Source organism: Anolis sagrei, chromosome 6 (genome assembly GCF_037176765.1).
Source record: "Anolis sagrei isolate rAnoSag1 chromosome 6, rAnoSag1.mat, whole genome shotgun sequence".
In the NCBI taxonomy this organism is placed as follows: domain Eukaryota; kingdom Metazoa; phylum Chordata; class Lepidosauria; order Squamata; family Dactyloidae; genus Anolis; species Anolis sagrei.
In genome coordinates this window covers 115,316,421-115,333,859 of record NC_090026.1, presented here as the reverse complement: position 1 = coordinate 115,333,859, position 17,439 = coordinate 115,316,421, and the positions used below count along the sequence as shown (strand labels likewise).

The 17,439-nt window shown below is 39.2% G+C and overlaps 1 long non-coding RNA gene across 1 annotated transcript in view; it reads right to left on the bottom strand.

Annotated features, from left to right (window-relative positions):
* Window positions 1–15,999: 15,999 nt before the first annotated feature.
* Window positions 16,000–17,439, bottom strand: part of LOC137097398 (uncharacterized) — a 28,431-nt gene continuing 26,991 nt past the window's right edge. Inside the window, exon 4 of the long non-coding RNA XR_010910203.1 lies at window positions 16,000–16,236. This is a non-coding gene — a long non-coding RNA (uncharacterized lncRNA). The remainder of the gene's footprint in view (window positions 16,237–17,439) is intronic.

The following is a 17,439-nucleotide window of genomic DNA, read 5'->3' as shown; positions in this document are numbered from 1 at the left end:
TTTCCGACCCAAAAACATTGCTTTAAAACATGTGAAACAACCCCTGCTAATGTTACAGATGGAAGCTCCAGTAAGGCAAGAGTCCCCAAACTAAGGCCTGCAGAAGGAATGCAGCCCTCCAAAGTTATTTACCCACCCCCTGTCCTAAACTTTAGACTTAGGGTCACCCCAAGTCTGAAACGACTTGAAGACAGACAACAACAATGATCCCAATTAACTTGACTATCTCATCAGCCAAAAGCATGCCCCACTGAAATACTGGCAAGTTTATGTGGGTTAAAATTGTTCTTCATTTTCAATATTTTATTGTTCTTTCATGCTTTTGACACTGCAGATAAGATATGTGCAGTGCACATAGGATAGCCATGTATAAATATTAGGGCTGTCCAACCACGGAAAAATTTGTTTCTAAACTCGATTCGTTTTTAGGGGTTTTTTGCGTTTCGTTATTTAAAAGAATTCTGAAATGTTTCTTTTAAAAAGTTCAATATTTACGAAATTTCGGAAATTACGAAACAATTTCGAAACAATAACGAATTGATTCGTTAATGGCGGACGCGATTGTGCAATACGCTAAAAAACCCTCCAAATGGGACAGGGGGAACTTCTGAAGCTTCCCTCTCCCTCTGTTGTTGACTGTTGGTGTGATATTTTTTTTTATCACTGATAAAACAAACAACGACTATAAAACTTGCACCAGACATACGGAAATAATAACAAAATAATAACGAAACAATTTCAAAAAAATTACGAAACAATTTCGAAACAATTACGAAACAAATTGGAAAAATTCGTTTCGTTTTTTAGTTGCTCCTGAATGGTTCAATATCGCTTCGTTATAAAAAAATAACGAATTAATAACGAATTACGAAATTAACGAACGAAACCGCCCTGCCCTAATAAATATGTGAGAGGAAGCCACAGGGAGGAGGGAGCAAGCTTGTTTTCTGCTTCCTTGGAGACTAGGACGCGGAACAACGACTTCAAACTACAAGAGAGGAGATTCCATCTGGACATGAGGAAGAACTTCCTGACTGTGAGAGCTGTTCAGCAGTGGAACTATCTGCCCCGGAGTGTGGTGGAGGCTCCTTCTTTGGAAGCTTTTAAACAGAGGCTGGATGGCCATCTGTCAGGGGTGATTTGAATGCAATATTCCTGCTTCTTGGCAAGGGGTTGGACTGGATGGCCCATGAGGTATCTTCTAACTCTTTGATCCTATGATTCTATGAATTCATTTTTTTCCAAACTATAATCTGCCCCCCCCCCCCCAAAGTTTGAGGGACCCTAAACTAGCCCTCTGTTTCAAAAGTTTGAGGACTCCTGTAATACCAGATGACATCTCATGAAGTCACTCAGAAAGTAACATCATTCAGCATAATACATTAAGCACCAGCTATATTGTTCAGAGCTTTCTAAATATGTAAATGATACCAGATCCCATCTGGTCTGGGAGGCTAAGCATGGTCACCCCTGGATACTATTTGGATAGGAGACCAGCATCACATACCAGAGGCCATGGGCTATATTTCAAAGGAAAGAACTGTCAAAGCCACCTCTGAATATTCCTTGCCTCAGAAAACACTATGAAAGGAAAAAGGAAGAAGCATAAATTTAAGATATAGAAGACTATGGGGAGAAAATGTAGACCCTGTGCTATTATTATTCAGTCATTAATCTATATGGATAAACTGTATCAGTGACCTTTACATTCTCATAATTTTAAAAGGGTGCCCACTGTGTCATAAATCTATTCTGCTGCAATTGTTGTTCTCAACTCCTGTATGTTAATGTAATTCTATATTCAATGATATAACTTTACACTTCAGGACCTTGCTCAGTTCCATTATAGCTAGCTTCCCTTGTATTCTTCTTATTTTGATTGTGGTCTCCATTCTGATTAATGACTGACTAAGGCATGGGAAAATCTTGAATGATTTCAATGTATTCATTGTCTACTTTAAAGTTATGTCAGTCATCTGCTGTCATTGTTTTCTTAATGTTGAATTGTAAACTTGCTTTTGCACTTTTATCCTTGACTTTCTTCGGTAACTGTTCCAAGTCTGCTATTTTCTGTTAATAATATGATGCCATTGGTATATCTTTAATTCTTGATGTTCTTTCCTCCAGCTTTCATGTCTCCTTCTTCTTAGGCCCCTTCCACACAGCTGAATAAAATCCCACTTTTTCTGCTTTGAACTGGAATATATGGCAGTGCAAACTCAGATAACCCAGTTCAAAACAGATGTTGTGGGATTTCTGCCTTGATATTCTGGGTTATATGGCCTTGTGGAAGGGCCCTGAGTCTAATCCAAATAGGGTGACAAAAGGCAGCCTTGCCTGATCCTCTTACCAATTGGAAACCATTCTGTTTCTCCATATTCTGTTCTGAGTACGGACTACACATAGAGACTACCAAATGTAGCACATGCATTTTTAAAAGAGTGATCCATAGTTTTTTTATGATCTACGCATTCAAAGAATTTGCTATAATCTACAAATTGCAGGCTGATTTTTTTTCTGAAATACTTTGGTGCACCACATTAGTCAACCTATGCTGGCAACATGATCCTTAGTGTCTCTTCTTTATCTGAATCCAGCTTGGATGTGTGGTTTTTTCATTCCATATATGGTAAAAGTCTTAATTGTAGAATTCCGGGCACCCTATTACTTGCAAGTGAGATTAATGCAATGGTTCTGTGGTCACTTTTACTCCTCATGTCACTTTCTTGATGACTGGAATGTATATTTGGATGACAGAGGATTAATGGGGACTGTTTATGACAAATTGGACAGTTGGAGGATATTTCAAAACTTGTGAGATAAAGCCTGAATTTACTCAGATTAAATCTGAAAAGTGTCAGGCTTTCACTTCCAATTCTGTGGTCTCCAGGAGATTGGGAAATGATAATTCCCCGTCAATCTCTCTTAGGACCTCATCATACATACTAAAACCATCATCCTAGGACACTTCCACTGCATTTCAGGATGGAGCCCCACATCTGTCATCGCACGTTGTTATGTGACTTCAGGCAGAGGCCCTGCCCTTAACCGGGGTGAAAGCATCACCGGACACTTTCTCCTCAACATGGGAGGCTTCCGGAAGCGCAATGCTTTCCCCATATGATTTGGAAAGCATCGCCAAAAGGAAGTTACATGCGGGATGACAGATTCACCCTGCTTCCCCCCCCCCCCTCTTTTCTCATGGAGGCCAGGTGAAGCAGGACCCTTCACCTGGCCCTTCGGATGAGGCCCTAAGACCACAAGAGGTGTAGGTATTGGTATAAACTAGGGCCTACCATACATCCTCTGCAGCCTCAGTTGCAGAAAAAAGACATCTCCCTGTTTCTTTGGTCATATAAGGATTAGAGTGGCAAATGCTCCCACGTGCTACTGTTGAACTGTTCCTTATTATGACCATTTATTCTCATTAAAATTAAACAAGAGTGGGTTACCAGGAACCCAAGGTTACTACACACTTCAGTAAAATGAGATTCTGCATAAATGGTAGGCAAGTACTCAGAGGACAAGAACTGTATAAATATTAGATGCAGCTGCTGACCTTTTGTAACCTTTAAGTTGGGAGCACTTCCTTCTTATGAGCCCTGGCTTTCTGCCATTCTGCCTATATTTTTAGAATGCCCAGGAAGAAAACCATTTGATTGGTTTTATGAAGACCACTCCAGGTCAAGAAAGAAGGACCTTGGACATATGCACACAATGGACTATAAGATAAGGTCATTTGGTTGACTCTGCAAATCACTGAAGCCCTATTCCAAAGAAACTAGGTTTTGGGTTGGAAATGCAAGGAACTGTGATATCACTGAATTATTATTGAAATTCACATCACAGTGACAACACAATTGAAAGCAGTTTCACTGAAGATATTGATCCTTTCTATTTCTTCCAGTGTTATGTTAAGTTTATTGAACTTGCAGAGATGAGAACACATTGAGTCATCCAGTGGCAACATATAGAATATATGATGTTAATTGTTTCCAAGACAGATCTGTGGGGTCAATGAGATCCTAGCTGCTTGGGCAATGGTTCTGGATTCAGCACATTTGAAGATATGGGTTTATTTTAGGCCATATTTACACCAGGCTAACCTAACGGCGCTCCATGCAGTCATGCCAGCCACATGACCTTGGAGGTGTCTATGGACAAAGCTTAGAAATGGAGATGAGCACCACACCCCAGAGTCAGACATGACTGGACTTAATGTCAGGGGACAACCTAACCTAACCTAAAGGTTGGGTGAGCCAACCTTTTTAACTTGTATGCAGATCACATCATGCAATATGTGGGGATTGATGAATGCAAAGCTTGGGTGAAAATTGCTGGAAGAAACATTAACAACCTCAGATATGCAGATGACACCACTCTGATGGCCAAAAGCGAGGAGGAGCTGAGGAGCCTTCTAATCAAGGTGAAAGAAGAAAGTGCAAAAGCTGGGTTGCAGCTAAACATAAAAAAAACCCCCAAGATTATGGCAACAAGAATGATTGACAATTGGGAAATAGAGGGAGAAAACGTAGAGGTCGTGACAAACTTTGTATTTCTAGGTGCAAAGATTACTGCAGATGCAGACTGTGGCCAGGAAATCAGAAGATGCTTACTTCTTGGGAGGAGATCAATGTCCAATCTCGATAAAATAGTAAAGAGTAGAGACATCACACTGGCAACAAAGATCCGCATAGTCAAAGCCATGGTATTTCCTGTAGTAACCTACTGTAGGCCTGGGTAACAACGGAAAATTTTGTTTCTAAAATCGATTCGTTTTTTGGGGGTTTTTGCGTTTCGTTATTTAAAATAATTACAAAATTTTCCTTTTAAAAAGTTCGATATTTACGAAATTTCATAAATGTGAAAAAATTACAAAACATTAACGAATCGATTTCCGAAACAATAACGAATCGATTCGTTAATGGCGGACGCGACCGCGAAATACGCTAAAAACCTCCAAAAACTTCTGAAGCTTCCCTCTCCCTCTGTTGTTGACTGTTGGTGTGATATTATAATTTTTTTTCACTAATTAAACAAAAAACTTGCCCCAGACATGCGGAAATAATAACGAAACGACCTCAGAACAATAACGAAACGAATACAATAACGAAATACGAAGCATTTACAAAACGTGTTTAAAAATTCGTTTTTTTAAAAAAATGCTCCAGAATGGTTCGTTATCGTTTTGTAATTGAAAAAATTAATGAATTATTAACGAATTACGAATTAACGAAACAAAACCGCCCAGCCCTAACCTATGGATGTGAGAGCTGGACCTTGGGGGAGGCTGAGCGAAGGAAGATAGATGCTTTTGAGCTGTGGTGTTGGAGGAAAGTTCTGAGAGTGCCTTGGACTGAACTTAGAAAACTTGTTTTGGGCAGCTGTAAAGTACCCAACACAGCTTGGCCAACAGCCATGATGACTATAGGAATTTGTGAAGTGTAGTTAGAAAGTAGAGCCAGTGCGGTATAGTTGCTGAAGTTCTGAATTCTTACCCTGGAAAAACAGGCTTCAAATTTCTACTCAGTCACAGAAACCTGACATAACTTTGGGAAATTCCTAGTTTCTCAGCCTCATGGGAAGGTAGTGGGAAAATATTTCAGCCTCATGGGAAGGTAGTGGGAAATCTTGCCCAGTAAATCCTATGATAAGAATGCCACAAGTTAGAGTTGACTTGAAATAATAATAATAATAATAATAATAATAATGTAAAAGCAATTTTCCAAGACATGGTTGCTGACATAAGACCATATCCCAGCACTTTATTTGCTCAGCCATGATAGCTTTTAATCATTTTATAATGTTGTCTGATTTTATGTTTATTAATGTTTGATATTGCTTGTTTTTCAATGCTTATTTTAACCTGTTTTGTTGGGGATGCCCCCTGTAAGCCACCCCGAGTCCCTTCGGGGAGATAAAGGCAGGGTATAAAAATAAAGATATTATATTATTATTAAGACCCAATTGAGGCAATTCTGGTCCCAATCCCACTGTCTCAAGCCTGACCTTGATAGGTATCTTTTATGGAACCTCATTTTACTATGTGCATTTGTAAGTTTTTATAGTATTTTTGTGTTTTTGTGCTGTGATCTGCTTCAAGCTGTGAGGAGAGATGGGTAAGAAATACAAGTGTTGTTGCTGTTGTTATTCCCGGTCTCCCAGAGTCCTAATCCAGAGTTCCTAATACTCTGGAACACCCTCCCCAAAGACATTAGACTAGCACCCACGTTGGCAGTCTTCAGGAAGAATCTGAAGACTTGGCTATTCCGATGTGCCTTTCCGGAATAGGATAATCTCCAGCACTATGTCCCAGAAGCACTTTATTAGAGTTTAAGACTCTCTGCACATTGCACTTGCCCGGAAATCCAACATACCTCTTGCCACACCCAGCACTTTTAACCTGTACCCATCACTGGCCCGGCCCTGGTTTTTATTGCGTAATGGTGTAATGTTTTGTATTGCTTATGTTTTAATTTGCTTTAAATTGTATTGTTATTGTTTTGTTGTTGTGTTGAGGCCTTAGCCTTTGTAAGCTGCATCAAGTCCTGCAGGAGATGCTAGTGGGGTACAAATAATGTTTAATAATAATAATAATAATAATAATAATAATAATAATCCAGTGATCAAACCACAGTACCATACTGGGTCTCTTCCCATCACTGAACAGTTATTCTGGTTGCCTTTTGGGGCCTTGATGGCACCATGTTGCTCCTAGATTCCTCAAGCCATCTTTGTCTCCCTCAAACACATATTCTTGAACATTTGCCTATAAAAACCTGGCACTGTGTTTATATCAATGGCATTCTGACCCCCAATCCACTAATGTATAAGTAGCATCCTATATCCTGCTTTTGTTGGAACAGTGCCAATTGATCATCTGTCATCTCAATCTTTCACCTTTTTTTTTTTTAAAAAAAAAACTCATTTCCTTCCCTTTTCTTTCCCTTCCTCCATTTTCCCCTTTATCCTTAATTATCTCAATTTGGAGACGAAAAGAAGGCACAGGAAAATATTCCCTGTAAAATCGGGGAAAAGGAAACTGCTGAAGCCTCTCCCTTATTCCCCCCCCCCTTTGTTGATAACTTTTGCCCCTCAAATGTTGCTAGACCACATATGTTCCAGTTTTTATTGTGAAATGTCAGAGGATATGTCATTCTCTAAAAAAAAGGCAGACAAAAATTTCAGTGCAAAATGTTAATTTATTTAGGATGCATCTTAAATATCACAGAACAGGAGGAAGGAGGAAACAAATATAAGTAGCAAACACATATCTCTTCCTGACTGGGTTAAAATTGCTTCTGTACCAAATAATGTAATTAGGGCTGGACTACACTGATCTTGTCTTCCTTCTTCAGTAAGATTTATCATTCATTTTCCTCATTTACCATTAAGGCAGGTCCAGTGAGGTTGCAACTAGTTTATGGCCTTTAACAAATGGCCTCCTACGCAAGCCTGATTTAATTAGGAGACAAGCCTTATTATTTGACCTTAATGGACTTCCTATTCAAAACGACAGCCTTTTCCATCCCCTCATCAAGACGGATTATCAGGCCAGTTATTTTCAAGACCAAAGTTTTGAGGGGTTATTGTGTAGCATCAAACTATAAAACAGAACAGAGACTGAAATAATAGGCCTGAGATATAGGTAGGCAGAATAAAACAATGAGATGCAACACAAGAACCATAGTGTACCTAGGCAAAAGGCCTTTACATCTATCCCAGCATTTGATTCCCATCAACTTAGTATGGAAAGACCCCAATAAGGCATATCCTCCAATATTTCACAGATAAAAATAGTGGCATGTGTGACCAAGAAACATCAGTGTGGTCAAGATGGCTAAAAACGCTAATAATGAAGAACACACACAAACAGAATTGGTTGCCTTAGTTTGCATTTGCATGAATCTACTGGAAAGGCCAAGACTCCGCTCTCCTCTCCCCCTTTGTATATTCAATTTCAGATTGCAATGACAGAAATGAAAATGAAGAAAAAGTAGGAAAGAGAGGGGAAGAGGGAAACTGAGATATTTTAAAAGCAGCTGGAAAGATTCAAGAAACAACAAGATAAAGGACTAGTGCTGGCACAGTTTTGAAAAATTGTATTATTAGGATAAAAGTTCTAAAATTATATGGCTAAAATAATTGTGGCAAAGGAATTTAAGGAGGTAACAAAAAAAAGAGGCCCTTTCCCAAGTTCTTGTCCTTGATGGGGAGCTCATTCGAGGTTATACTTTCATGGATGCTTAACACGGAGATATCCACTTCTTCCTGCTTTGAGCTGAAACTGGTTGTTTTCCTTGTCCTTCCAAAAATTTCACTGGATACCACATAATTGCTATTTGTTGTCATTATTACTTGTCATCAAGTCAGCTTTTATTCATGGTAACTCTATGAATGAGAGACCTCCAAGACCCCCTGACATCAACAGCTTTGGTTGTGGCCTCCCTGATGGTCCATTTGACTGTAGTATGGTCGGCTTTTTCTCCTGTTGCTACCTCTCTTTTCTAATGATGTCAACAAAGTCCACTTGATCCAGTCGAGCTTAATTTGCTCTAGGGTTTGATTGCTGTTATAAGACCAGTTGTATTGTTGGTACATTGTTTGGCAGGTGGTACATAGCAGAAGAAAATCACTGTTCTTTAGCAGATAGATCCCCATGTCTGGGTAATCGACCCCTTGGCCTGGGTTCCTCAGGATGAAGCCCAAGGAAGATGGACCCCCAAGGTTACATCTTGAGGTGGGCAACTCTTCAAAGTCAGAGGGTTGCATTAGATCACATGAGCTTTTGAAGAGCTATACATATCCCAAAATCAGTTTTGCCCCAAGATGCCCCAAACATGGGGGACTTTGGAAGGATTGTTACTATTTTAGGGGGCTTTATAACAATAAGTGGAAGTCACTTTCTATTCATGTTCCGTTTCAGAAAAGCCATCTCCTGAGGCTAAAATTGGCATAGTCCCCCACGAACAACAATATGTAGGTGCTAAAAATTATCCCTACAGGACATTTAGGAGCAAATGATTTTTAAAGAAAAGATAAATCTCAACTTTTGCAGAGCCTAGGAGTCCACAGAAACAGTCCTGGGGTGGGGTGTGGGGCATGTGTAAACCCCTGAATTCCATTGTGCAGAATCAGACAAAGTGGAAACTTATGGTCCATATTTGACCGCTTTCTTTCACAAGTGTATATTTTCCTGATACTGAGTTGGACATGCTCTCATAAACAGAAGAATAAATAGGTTCTTGTGGGTTTTTTCGGGCTATAGAGCCATGTTCTAGAGGCATTTCTCCTGACGTTTCGCCTGCATCTATGGCAAGCATCCTCAGAGGTAGTGAGCTCTGAGGATGCTTGCCATAGATGCAGGCGAAATGTCAGGAGAAATGCCTCTAGAACATGGTTCTATAGCCCGAAAAAACCCACAAGAACCTAGTGATTCCAGTCATGAAAGCCTTCGACAATACAGAAGAATAAATGAATAAGAGAGAGAGCGGCTATACCTTGCCTTTGGTTACAGTTACTGTGAGATTTACTGGGTAAAACAACATTGATCTCTTCCTTTATGTTATAAAGCATAATTGAATATCCAAATGTATCATTTTTCTTAATTGCATTACAGCAAAATTTATTTGGTCTAAAAAGACTAGTCAACATTATGTAATTTATGCCCAATAACCTGGGCATCTATGTATGGTTTCTAAGGGCACATGATACATATTTCTTCTGTACAATGGTGTCAATTCTTCCTTTTTTTTTTCTTTACCCTTCTCCAAAAGGTACTTCAAGCTGCATGCTATTTCATTTACAGGTTTACTTTTTTTTTCATTTAAGTGTTATTTAATCCAAAAAATTGCATGAATGCCTCCATTACGTATCCCTTTCTGATCCATATACTGCTTTTCATATGGCACTGGCTGCGAAATGTATAGATCCTTAAGGAAACATATGCCCATTATATTGCCATTGTGTTCCATCTCCTGATTCATTTCCCCCATACTCACTGCAAAATTGGGCAAGCAATGGTGCACTGACCAGAAGCAGAAACACTGGTCCTGTCACAATTCCTCATTGCACCACTACTAGCTAATAAAATGGGGCTGGATGTGTTATTGTACTGTACCATAATCACCAATGCTTCATCCCTTGCTTCATCTGGTTGGATTTTAAAGTGAATTACAGGGGCATTTACAATTGTGACTAAGGCACTACAATCGTAAATATGAACAGGAAACAATGGCAATATCATAGGTCTAATACCAACCATTTTAAAAATAGTAATAAGTCGCATCAATATGAATACCAAAGATGGGTTGTATGCACATATACCAACTTGAATGGAGTTGTATGCACATGGGTGGTGGCAGTTGGTTTTGGGCTATGTAGTAGTACAGCAGGGTTTCCAATTTTTTATTAGTGTGAATGATAACAAGATCTACCATCTATCTCTCTAAATGTCCCTATTGCTTCCTCTCTGGTAGATTTTCCTAGCAACTTCCTAATAATTTGAATTGAATATATGTTCACACCCACACATTAATAACAAAAACACACACACACAATGCATCTGTTTGCATTTTTGGACTCTGGATAAGAAAATCATCTTTACCATATACTATAATGAGTTCCTGTACTTAAAGTTTCACCCTAAACACCATGGGTCTTATGCAGTAGAGTCCGGCAGCTCCAATATGTGGATTTTCTTTTGCATGTTAAAGGCACTATCCAAGGTGCTGAAGCTACCTTGGGGAGAATAATTCAACATCTTGGATCATTTCTTTAAAGTCTGGACTAAAATTCAGATTCACTGACTTTCCAGTGCTGGAACCATGAGCACCCTTTGATTGTATGTCACTTCGAAGTCTGTTCAACAAGCTTTGGAATGATAGATAGATAGATAGATAGATAGAATCATAGAATCATAGAATCAAAGAGTTGGAAGAGACCTCATGGGCCATCCAGTCCAACCCCCTGCCAAGAAGCAGGAATATTGCATTCAAATCACCCCTGACAGATGGCCATCCAGTCTCTGTTTAAAAGCTTCCAAAGAAGGAGCCTCCACCACACTCCGGGGCAGAGAGTTCCACTGCTGAATGGCTCTCACAGTCAGGAAGTTCTTCCTCATGTCCAGATGGAATCTCCTCTCTTGTAGTTTGAAGCCATTGTTCCGCGTCCTAGTCTCCAGGGAAGCAGAAAACAAGCTTGCTCCCTCCTCCCTGTGGCTTCCTCTCACATATTTATACATGGCTATCATATCCCCTCTCAGCCTTCTCTTCTTCAGGCTAAACATGCCCAGCTCCTTAAGCCGCTCCTCAGAGGGCTTGTTAGATAGATAGATAGATAGATAGATAGATAGATAGATAGATAGATAGATAGACAGAAAAAGCATGGATCATTTGCCTTCACAATCACAATCAACATGACTATGTGTTCATAATTCTTTCAAATTTTCTTCTTTCTTTCTTTAAAAAAGCAACTGAAATTTGACCTAGAGGCCTCTTTCAATGAGATAATGGATTCATATTTATTTATTTCTTCTATTCTTCCTTCAAGAACTTCAGACTCCATATTTAATCAGTCTTCAAATTAACCCCTGCCCTCAACGGCATGTAAATTAGTCATGGCTAACTGAGGCCCCATTGATTGCAATGGGTTTGTTGTCAGTATGGCTAGGTTTGAATCCCCCCTGTCTCGCACATGACCTGAAAACATGCCCTCAAGCCACATTTTTGACTGCAAAAATGCCCAAGGGTCAACAGCAACAATTGTTCATGCATGGGCTGATGTACTCTTGGGTGAGTGGTGATACAGACAGAAGTTTTTCCTTTCCTGCACTCAACAAAAAATCCTTTATTATAATGTTGAGCTTCATCAAGGTCTCTCCTTGATGGGGCAATCAGAAGATTCCTACAGTCAAAGGAACAGCTATAAAATGAGCTGGACTCCTCATTGAACAAAATTCCAATGCTATTAGCACATTCCTCTTCACATAACCCATTGAAGTGTATGGAGATAAACAGGAATTTTGCCTAACATTTTGTAATGTGATTTGCATTTGTTTATTTGTTGTATTTCTGACTTGTTGCAATTCTAAGGAAAACTGGGATTTTCTGGTGCTCAGAGTGTTTGATTCACCCAAAATCACCCAGTGGGTTTTCATAGCTAAGCAAGGAATTGAACCCTGGTTTTCAGGGTTGTAGTCCAAAATGCAAAGTATACTGCCATTAACATCTTGCCTTAATAAGTCATGTCAGGTAAATTAAATTACTCTTTGATTTACAACTGGATAAGATATTTCACATAATACACATTTCATATCAAAATATTCTAGCTTTAATTAACATGGTTTACTCAGTCTTGGAGAACACAGTTGGGATATTCTCCTTCATATAGTCCACTGGACTATGTGGAGAAACATTTGTGTCTTAGTCCTCTGCTATTCATTAAACTGAATCTTGCCTGCCTTGCACAGGATAAGCCTTTTGCATCTAGTGTCAGACCATCAGAATTCCTCACTATCCAATCTCACCTAAACTATTTATGGTCTTATTTGAGGGCCAGTCCCTGACGTATTCAAACACTGGGGGGTACAACTCCACCTCCATCATTTAAGCACATTCATTCTTTGCAACATTCCATTTAAGTTTTGCAATTCCCATAGTTTCGGCTCTGCTTAGGTGAGACTTGTTGACTCTCTGCTTTCTATCACCTCAGCAAGCTTAAACAAGGACATATATCATTTTCTCTTGGCTTGCATGTGAGTAGTTGCCTTCTTTGCCTTACCCAAACTCAGCACAAATGTTCAAGATGATCACAGATCTATGACTCCAGTCACTTGGTCTTTGAAGTCACACCTCTTTCCATCTACCTCTGCTTACAGAAGAAGGCTATTCTACACCTTTAACTTTAGGGGAATATATCCTGGTTCCCACCAAATATTAAAGCTATAGGTAGCCTTGGGGCTAAACATTTTTATTACTTAATAAGAACCAGATGATTGTCAATGCAGTAACAACAAATGTGGAATATAATACAGAATCACACTTTATGGCGGCAGGCCTAGAAAATCTCATATCTTTCCACAAAGAAACAGCTTTCATTAGTTGATACCTCCAAATTCTTCTTTCTTGGAAACTTGGGCCTTAATTACTTTCTATTTGTACAATTAGAGTTTGGTTGCAATTGAACTGTGGCTATCTTCATCAAAAACAAAGGGAGAATCCAGACTAGAGAATTGTGGTATTTCAAGGGAAGAATTGCACATTCTATTTGTGCCTTTTTGACCCTTTGTCATGCAATCATAGCCTAGTTTTCATGCCTCTGACATTCATTCCCATCATAACGAGTACCATTTTCTAAAATAACTCAGAATTAAACTTCTCTGGCTTGGTGTAGCTACTTTACTAAATGCATTTTCACTGCCTACATGGATTCACGTTCACCATGGTGATTTTTTTTCTTGACGCGATTGTGTTAATGGCAGGAATGTGGGTGTTTCCTCATCTAGCTTCTCTTTCTTGCTTTTCATCAGATTAATTCTGATCCATCCAGAATGATAGCTAAGTGTCACAACACTGAAAAAGCAAAGCTCTTACAGAGACCATAACACTTCACAATTGTTTTGTGCTGTTTGCTTTATCTTGGTTTTAAGTCTTTGGAAGAATGGTCAAGAGTAGAAACAAAACTTTTTTTTTACTTTTAGGAATAAGAATCATGCTACGAATCAGGCTGTATGAATAATATATCATCCTATATGAAGCTGCTTATGCTCTAAGATATTCGGATCAGCACCTCAACCCTAACTTATTACAGAGTTTTCTTGGCAAGAATTCATCAAAAAAGTTTTGTCATTGCCTTCCTCTCAAGCGGAGACTTGCCCAAAGTCACCCAGTGGGCTTCTGTGGCTGAGGAGGGATTTCATCTCTCGTCTTCAGAACCTTTGTTTGTCTGAGCCACCTGATGTTAATAGAAGAGCTTGTATAGGTGCTGCCTGGAAGAGTGACAGCTGTCCTAGCATTGTCCCTGTATTGAAAAAGCCACTGGCTCCTGCTAAGAACATTAAGTCTAATTGTGTCCAACTCTGGGGAATGGTGCTCATCTCCATTTTTTAAGCCGAAGAACTGGCATTGTCTGTAGAGGTGATGTGGCCAATATGGCTGCATGAAGCCCCGTTACATTCCCACCAAAGTGGTATCTATTGATTTACTCACATTTGCATGTTTTTGACCTGCTAGGTTGGCAGAAGCTGGGGCCAACAATGGGAGCTCATCCTGCTTCCCAGATTCAAATCGCCAACCTATCAGTCAGCAAGTTCAGCAGGTCAGTGGTTTAACTTGCTGCACTACAGGGGGCTCTATCTTTATATAATTTTAGTTCTATAGGTGGTTTAATTGGATTTCACAATAACCTGCGCATGCTCTTATTGATGTTTCTGTATCTATTTTAATCTGCATTTGTTTCCTTTTTTGTCAGCCGGCTCTTTAGTGAGCAAAGTCAGTTGCTTTCAGATCTGTGCTATTATTATTATTTTTTGCAGGAGCTCATATGTAAATATGTTGTGATTCTGGATTGTGTGTGTGTGTGTTATATAAACTGTCACCTACCTCTCTAAGTATAAATCCTCACATTTAAATCTTTATATTTCAACTGTTTTTTATCTGAAACCCACCTTTTCAAATACAGAACATCTTTTGAGATACGAAGTGTGTTGCATTATTCAGAGAAGCAAAATTAATTGATAGCTGCGTTCCAAACTGCACATTAATCCAGGAAGCATGGATCAGGTCTGTTTTTCTGCTGGAATTTGCAAACAACACATTCCTCAAACATCTTTCAGTTCTGTATCTGTGTAGAGTGACATTCAAGGTCTTTCTCTTAAAATATCTTCTATTATTTGTAGTCTACCATACAGTAAATCCTGGAATATACCAGACTGGTATATCTCAGAATATTCTGAGTCACTGATTCGAGTCAAGGACTGCTTCTGACCAACAATTTGCCACAGACTCCACGTTATCTAGACTTAAATATTTTTTCCAATTTATTTTTAATTCCTATTTAATTTAACCACACTAGTTTTCTTGGATCTCTCTCATTCTCTTAAAAATATATTGTTTTTCTAGAAGCTCTTAACCTTGGAAGGAAAGAGCCATTTTTAAAGACATCTCAAATTAAACAAAAGTCGGTGTATATGGAGAAGATGTGACAGGGGAAAAGGTGCTATAAATTTTTTTATTGCTCCATGTCTAAGATGGCCATGTTAGTCAGTACTCAGTTATGTGGATTTTTTTTCCAGAATGAAGGGCAATAAAAACTTTACAGCTCTCTGGGCCTTGACATATTTTGCCCATGGTCTGTGTTTTACTGTCTTATTGCTTCTATTTTTCTGCCCAATGGCTCACTCTTCTCTTGTTTTTAATTATATAGCCACAAGGACATCTTTGTCACTGCCAGCTAGTAGCTTCCATGTTCAGTAGGCTGGTGACTTGACTCTAAATTTTAGACAGTATTTAAAGATATTATCCAAGTTTGGGAACTCTTCCCCCAAACAAACCAACAGCCTTAGTTAAGTTTTTAAAATTCCGGCTATAACCTAGTGAACATTCACTACCTTGCTGACATAGAAACCACCATACTTTCCAGATCTGGAAAATACAATCCCGGCTGTATTGTTGAAAGTTTTCATGGCCAGAATCACTGGGTTGCTGTAGGTTTTTCAGGCTGTATGGCCATGTTGTGGAAGCATTCTCTCCTGATGTTTCACCTGCATCTATGGCAGGCATCCTCAGAGGTTGTGAGGTCTGTTGGAAACTAGTAAAATTGGGTTTAGATAACTGTGGAAAGTCCAGGGTGGGAGAAAGAACTCTTGTCTGTTTGAGGCAAGTGTGAATGTTTCAATTGGCCACCTTGATTAGCATTTGTGCCTTGTTACTGCCTGGGGGAATTCTTTGTTGAAGATGATTAGCTGTTCCTGATTGTTTCTTATCTGGAGTTCCCCTGTTGAAATTGTCCACATGCTTGTGGATTTCAATGGTTTCTATGTGTAGCCTGACATGGTAGTTGTTAGAGTGGTCCAGCATTTTTGCGTTCTCAAATAACAACCCCAGCTATTCCTCTATCATCAACAATCCCAGTGAGTCCTTTATCATCTCACCTTTTCATCTGCTTTCAAAATGTTGCCATTTCTCTTTCCAAATTTCCTGTCTCCTTTTATCCTCAGCTCACTTCGATTGTTGCAAACTGAATTCAAAACACAAATTACACAATTAACTCAGAAGGGGAAAATGGAGATATGGAGGCAGAACCAGTAGGCTCAGGCAAAAGCAAGCTGTTACAGTCTTTCCTTTCCCTCTACCTTCATCAATAAGAGTCATTTTTTTTCCTCACAAGAAAGCTAATCAAATTTGTCACATGTGTGGCATAGCTCATATATATGGGTCATCCCTCACTTGACAATGTTTGCCACTTCTAGAGAGGTCATCATGCTCCCTACTGTAAGAAAGCAAGCACCGCTTTGCTCTGATATGTGGAGATGAAATAGTTATCATCTGATTGGAGAACAATGACTTCTTAGAATACTGAAACACAGTTTGCTATTGTCAGGGAGCTTGTGCTCTGCGATCATCATATGATAAAACATACTGATATGGAAAAGGAGCATGCAGCAGACACCCTCCAATCAGCTGTTCTTATCTAATTTTGGCAAGCACCCGGAGGAAGTTATCGGGCAGGATGCAATATGTTGATGCTGTGGAACTTCATTAATCACTCGCTTCATCGTCTCTTTTGTCATGGAAGGAACTTATTTGCTCTGCTTTCTTTTTCTTTCTTAAATTCACAACATTCTTGCATTGTCTTTGCTTAGAAAATGGTTCCCATGAAATCAGGCAGATTTGCCTGTGCTATTGAGAGCAAGAAAATAGGTCTACATTCTGCCCCAATTGAAATGAGGACCAAACATTCCAATTCCAAATAGATTTGAAAAGATAATTGAAGAACAGATCTGGGATTTCAGCCAGCATTTTACTGTGGCTGAATGTGCTTTGTTCTTTTAAGCTGTAGTCACATGGCTGGTCAGAAGCTACAGTGGCATTCCTCCACTTTGCATGCTACCATAAGTAAGTTTCTGTTTATGGTCATGCCTGTCTTTCTAGTCATCACCTCGAGGAGATAACTAAGCTCTACATAGAAAGTCTGATGGCATGATGGTTTGAGTGTTGGACTAGGACTCTGGGAGGCTGTGATTTGAATCCACACTCATTATATTGTTTGACCTTGGGCAAGCCACACTCTCTGAGACTTAGAGGAAAAGCAATAACAAGCTTCCTCTGAACACATTTTACCAAGAAAACCCTTAAGATATCCATAGGCTGGAGTTAAAAACAAGGTACATAACAAGAACAAAATACAAACAGAAAATATTATAAAACAAATATTGTGTTC